The sequence below is a fragment of the Neodiprion fabricii genome, chromosome 1 (genome assembly GCF_021155785.1).
Source record: "Neodiprion fabricii isolate iyNeoFabr1 chromosome 1, iyNeoFabr1.1, whole genome shotgun sequence".
Classification (NCBI taxonomy): Eukaryota; Metazoa; Arthropoda; class Insecta; order Hymenoptera; family Diprionidae; genus Neodiprion; species Neodiprion fabricii.
This window is the reverse complement of record NC_060239.1, coordinates 30592905-30599915: the sequence shown is the minus strand read 5'-3', so window position 1 is coordinate 30599915 and position 7011 is coordinate 30592905.

Sequence of the window (7011 nt, the reverse complement as noted above, 5' to 3'; positions counted from 1 at the left end):
CAATCCTCCTCCTCCACCTCCTATTCATTCGCTGTGCAACCTACACGACAAAATGCAATAGAAATTGAAAAGGAAACGAAGAGAAAAATGGATCGCCCGCAATCTTCGAACATCGTAAGACTTTCGGAACTCAATTTCGTGATCGACACCGAAAACAGGAACCGAGAAGCTATTCTTGGGAAATTTTGAAGAGTGACTGCCGTCTTCGCGGGTACAGGTACGTCGAAAATTATCCATAAATAAACATCACGCAACGATACAGCTTGGGTATTCAAGCCTCGTTGCCCCTTCGAGGGTGCCTCCGTGTTCGAAATTACGTTTGGCCTTTCACTCGACTTGGCGCGAGAATACTAGCTGCCTAAAATTTCCGTCGGCAGGCACGTATGTACGAGCAAAACCAAAATTCTGCAAGAACCGTACGAACTGACGATCGACTGGCTAACCGTCGGAAGCAACGGGGTATAAGCAATGGCACAGTTACTGGCTTTGTGTGCGGCGAAGTACGAGCGGAAACAAGGTGAATCTCGACAAAGGGTGGATGGAGGGTGTAAGTTTATGGAAATTCAGGAAAGATTTAATTAAATTTCGACAGTATCCTCCTCCCCCCCCCCCCCCCCCCCCCTCTCCTTCCTCCCGCAGCCGGCGGTTGGCCCCATTAGCATTCGGCATACGCGTTTCCTCCTCGAGCATATAATCATCCGTATACAATATACGTAGACGAGCGCACTTTACCGCGGCCGACGAGGCCTCTGATTAATCTCGCCGCTGACTCCGAGTCGCGTCGGACGAAGCTCCGCGTAAAGGCGCAAGCTCCGCAAGCACCGCGATTGCCGGAACACTGCCGGCGCTGATAGACGCAGCGGTGAGCCCCTGTTTATACTCACCTGTGTATAAATACGCGACGTATGCACTGCGGGGTATATTATGGAACTCGGGGGTGGCGGATCCACACCGCCAAATGTTGTGGAGAACAGTTGTTGGCTAGCGTTGGCCACTGTGGCCGGGGACACAGCTCGTTGACTCTACACCGCCGCTGATTTACCGGCCCTGCCGCAGCCTCCCGCCGCTTGTATGTGCAGCGAAAGCCGTGCTGAAACCGGCGGTGAAATTTACTTTTTTTATTTTCAATTTTTCTCCATTTTTATCCATTTTACTCCCAGCCAAACTTCAAAGATTTTCGATCTCAGTTTCATGGCCAGGATATAAACAAGTTCGAATGTATTCGACATTTTTTTGTCACCTGCATTTAACAATGAGCTTACACTGGAGGATGAGCTTTTTCCATGAGTGAAACAAAATGGAATACAGCCAGGAAAAAGAACGCCTGAGTCGTGCATGATATTACCAATTCACGATAACCTTTGCACTTGAAATGTACTTTGACTAGATGATACTAGTTTCACTTGAAAAATTACGATTGTTTCACGAATGAAATATTCTCATGTTGCTGACAAAACGGATATTTGCCAATGATCAATTGTCATTGTAACCAGAATCTCGTCTGCAGTTTAAGTCGTTCTTTTTTTAGAATCATCCAATTAACAAAAATGCAATTATAGCTAAATTAGTGTTACGCTTGATTAAGGGATGCTGGACGAGAGATCTATCAAACTGAATCATAATATGCGTGATTCACGAACCCGGGCTTCAGGCATAAAAATATCCCTAATCTCGATAATAACTTTCACGAGTGTGCATTGCTATGTTAATTCTAATTCAACAGAGGACTCGGGAATTTTTCTCGCCGTACTAGCATTTGGTCAAGCATGATTATCATTGATATCATTGCATGATAAATATAATAATCCTGCACGCGTGTGATATATTTTTATGAAAAAATTCCTGAAGGGGTACGGTAAATTAGTTGAAAAGTTATTAACAACGCGGGCGCGGATGTAGATAACGGTGTGCCGCCAGATTTTATCCAACCGTTGAAAATCGAGTTCGGGGTCAAGCGAAGAAACCAATTTGAAACAGAGCCTGCGTTTTAGGGGGACATATAAAACAGCTGGGCACCGCGGCGCGTGGCCTCGCTTGTAATTAACGGAGGCAAGGGTCGGGTTAATAATTATATCCCGGCGCATATACCGCGGGCGGGGAGGAGGACAGCCGAAAGAAACCAGACGGATTTTTCCTATCCTTTGAAAAAATAAATTAATCAAGCGTTTATCCCGCGTGTATCACGCCTCGATCTCGGTGAAGGTCAACGAAGCTTTTCCGCGTTCACCCGAACGTTCATTCTTTTGCTCAATAATAATCCGTCGGGCTCATCTATTCGTACCGAGATTCATAGCGAAAGGTGCAGGGTTCGTGGGGTTTCAGGTCGCGCCACGTGCTCGATGTATCTTGTCGTACGCATTGAGCACACGTGGCTCGGTGGCTCTTTGAATTGGGGCGAGCTTTCGGAGGGTTGGAGTGAGACCGGATCGCGGGGGCGCCGTAATACGCATCGGACACTGGCCAGTGTCGCCGCCGCCTCGGACTCGCCCCATCCTTTACAGGGGTGGGATGGGGTTGACGTTCCCGCAACGTGCCTGTGCCTATGTCTGTTTCTCCGTCAGCCGGTCCGTCGGCCAAACGAACAACTCCCCCGTGGAAAATCACCCTTTGTCCCGTTCAATGGGAAATTAGTTTTTGCCGATCGATTTCGGGGCGAATTTCATCGGATAAAAGAGATGGTCTCATTATTCGCATGTGTGTGTGTAATGCACGCACGTGTCGTTCGTTTTTTATCAAGTACCTACGTTTCAAGAAAGTTTCACACGCGTTCATCGCCGGATTTTTTTATGACTTCGTGAATTGTTGATACGAGATGAAGAAGTTATAGTTGAACGCCTCGGTGGACGAAAAGTCAGAAAACCACGCAAACGAAGATCTGGAAAGTACGAGATTTTTGTGGTTTGCTATTCTGCTGTTATTCACATATGCCGGGGGTTTTCTGTGAAACTTACCACTACAATTTGGCAATGACTTTGTCGATTTAACAAAAAGAACAATGACGTACGCAGGCATCTCTTGTTCCAGTCAGCTTTACGCGAGCATCAGATCGAACCAGTGTTCCGTTTTCCGGTACCCGGTGGTGCCGGGAATATTATTACCCCAGGCACAGCTATGTATATTCGACAGAGCGAAAATGGTAGCGTCGGATGCCTCTCCATCGGTTTATTCGGTAGCCAGGGAATCCGAAGTGAAGTCAGTCTCACTGCGTAGGAGCAGGAGCGTTCCAGGTTATACGGGAATAAGTAAGACTTGACGAAGTGTGCCCGCGGGGCTGCTACCCTTGATTACCAAGATCTTCATCTACATGCTAAACACCGCTCGGAGCACTTCGCCTCCCTTTCGCCCCTCCTTTGAACACTCTTGTACTTACGTATGTATCTAGATCTGCGAACTCCACCCTCCCTCCCACCCTTCCTCTTTCCCTTCCACCTTCCATTCTCATTCCTTTGCCCCCGTATGATGTTTGCTTAGATTAAATTAATCGGCCGAGTGAGCCAGGCTCGGTGTTCCAAGAGTCTCGCCTTTGTTTCCACCATTGTTTCTCTTTACTCTTTCGTTATATGTATAGATATAGAAAACATAGGGATGTTTTTCGACGTTTCGTATTCACCGCAACTCGTTATCCAAAATCCGATTCCCACGCTTCGCTGCAATGTCTAAGCTTTTCAAAAGCGTTCGAAATGGGGATGCGACATTATCGTCGAATCGTCGATTCGCAGCGACATTACTTTCCTCAGACTCGGCTAATTCCTCCGTTCATCGACAACTTTTTACCCACCTTACCCGAAGACTCCAGGTTTTTGCTTTTGCACGGCGCGTCGCCGGAGCTTGCGACCCTTCGAAGATGGCAGCCGAGCGCCACCCTTTCTTACGGTAGCAGCGCGGTGAACTAAACATTTCTTAAAACGTTCTTGCCAGACGTCGGAGTAACGACGCCGCGCCCCTTCTCCACGAAACTTTCCTTACTTTCTTTTCTGGCGCCTTTCTTACCGACGCCGAACCTGCTCGACGTCAAAGCTTTGAAAAACCGCGGGTATCCTCAGATGCGACGCGTTTGTGACGTGCACGTAAAACTACCTGCCGAGTGGAGATCCATTCTCGCACAATTGGAACAACAATTTACCGTTTTTCAAATACAGTAAAAATCATGGTCATACTTTGCTGTTGAAATAAAAAAAGACAGTGTTTTGCGATTATTTGACAGACCGGCAAACGCCAAGGAAAAATTCCACCGTTTGAAAGTGAAAAATAATTTCAGGGATAAAATAACTTGGAGTCATGGTTGTGTGCAAAAATTTTTTACAAGAATATTTCTTTATCAACAATATCTTTTTTTTTTTTGCCTGCAGACTATTTATACCGACGTTTACGCGCCGGCGGCAGTTACGCGCGCTGCCTTACCACGAGGGGTGGTTTTCTTGGGGATGAAAGAGGGTGCAAGAAAGTAGGGTGAGGATTTTCTTAAAGATCTTTGCTGACTTCTCCGACAGAGGGCGACACCGGTACCGTGCTGAGGTGAAAAAATAGTGAACTGAAACAGCGTTAAGTTGAATCTATAATTCTTATTTGCATATTTAAACTCGTCTTGGAGCTGTCATTTGGTTGAATAATTTCAGGCGCCATTTAAAAAGTTTTTCAAATCTATTATTAGTATTATGATTGATCGTGAATTGATCGGTTCTTATTAAATTTTCAATTCTCATAAAGCTCGTGGAAATAACTAACTAGCGAGTAATATTTTCGAACGATGAATTAGAGGAGAAAAAAAGTCGCTCTGTTTAAGATCAGTTTCAAAATCATTATTCCAAATTCCGCGCTGGTAGAATCCACTTTTATCCAGTCCCACCGCTTCCTGGGGCAGAGAGTACTCTCAGGGAGAGAGCATCGTCAATTTTTCACGATCATTATGCATGCAAATGAGGAAAAAAGAGAAAACATCTTCCATCCGCGATCCATCTTGGAGCTAAAATCGAGCAACTTTCCAGTAGGAAGGTAAAAAGAAATAAGGAAGAAAAAAAATAATATGCATATTCATGATTCGTTGGACTGAACCTACAACGCGCGGCGTTTGGCTGCAGGTTATAGTATCTTCTTTCAGAAGAGACGAAGAAGAAGAAGCAGAAGAAGAAGAAGAAAAAGAAGAAGAAGAAGAAAAAGAAGAAGAAGAAAGCTCTAGAGTACCGCGTAGGTTCAATTAAAGTTTCAATAACCCACTATTTTCCTCAAACATCTATTCCGAGCCGCTTATTATCCGGCTCGTCCGCGACTTTTCAGATCTTCCCAAACCAAAGGGAGAACCAATCCTTACAAGGTATCGCCGAACGAGAGGGTCGAGTCCGATTTTGAGACGAGTGCATCACTCTCTCTCTCTCTCTCGAGCGGTGCGAAAAAAACCGTGGGGATTCTGTGAAATTTCGAAAGTCGGAACAATTAGGGAACCGTGTCTACCCGAGCGTGGAAAATGCCCTCGTGCGACAAAAACGGTACGACGGTATCTCAGCGGCGGTGGCCGGGCCTCGGGCGTAGCTAGGCAACCTCTGCCCCCCACGGGCAGCCTTCACCTTTCCTCCTCACCTCGGCGACGAGGCTCTTTCGAAATGCACCCCTCACCCCTCCTCACTCCTTTTCCTCGCCCCCTCCGCCCCCGTCTTCGGCCTCGCCGCCGTCACCGCGGACGCGCGGCGACCCGGGCGCGCCGCAGCGGCCACGTCGTCGGGGGTGGAGAACGTGCCAGGCCGGGGGGCGGGAGAGCGGAGCCAAGAAGCTCGCGTGGAACCTCCGCGTGAACGGATTCTCGAAACGAGGAACGAATTCTCGGTAAGGGAGAAACGGATTCTTCGACTTTCTTCGCGGGCCGGATCACTCCGGCAGTTATATATATACCTGTGCCTGTTTTTCGCCATTGCTTCTCATCCCCGCGTTGCATCTTAGAATCGTATGCCGTACTCGCAACAATTTTCAGGGAACGCTTGCGCCGCATTGTCCGAGAATATCTGATCTTCTTCATGCGCTTGGACAAGTTTATCCGGTGTAGAAAAGATCGTGTGCATTATACTTGGAAGAATTCTCGTTCAAAGAGCGGGTATAGAGCTCTGATGTTAGTTTTTTTTTGTAAGAATTGACGTGTAGAACTTGAAATTCTTTAGAAGAAGCTTTTCCGACGCAAAAAAGAGTTTTCAAAAATATATCATACACGCTGTCGAAGGTACCGTTGCAAATATTTTCTAGATTTCTCACCGATCGCTTTAAGTAGGGTTGAATTTCACGTGATTCGGTTTTTCTCAGCTCTTTACTAATTGAATTTACATTCCTGGAAACTAAAATTACTCATAGCAAACAACTTTTCTTGTATATGCAACACTTCCGTACGGAATCAGGTAGCGTGAATTGCAGTGCTTGCAACTGTAATGCATACCATCTTGCCATCATAAATCACGCACTACTAGAAACGTGGTGTTGAATGTAACACCGAAAATGGTCTATAAAAGTCCCCGCTATTTTGGTGTTGATTTCAAGACCACTCGGTGTTAAGAAACGAACGATTTACACAAACGATGTTTAATTTTATACTAATCGGTGTAGACTTTTATTGACACCCTGAATTTTCCAACAGTGCAAGCGTGTTTTCCTCAGACCTGTTATTGCATTAAGCAAATCGCATTGACATGAGTTTGAACTCCAATCAACCTTGCTCGATCAAAACCGAAGTGAAAATTACAAAAGATCAACCCTCGCCTGATAATACCAAGTCTTCGCTGTCAAGTATTAGGTGTACCCTTTTTTTTACTTCCATTCTAGAAATTCTTTCCAATGGTATTCTTTCAGTTTCATATGCAGGGACACGAGATTCAAGGTCGAAGACGGATTCTAATTAGCCATAGCGTATAATCTGTTAATTGACGAAGATTTCCGCAGCGTCGGCACGCGGTGAATTCCCCGCGTTTCGAATCCTCGGCCCTCGAATCTCGAACGCGAATGAACTTTGTCCCAATCGAAAACGTCGGGGAGCCT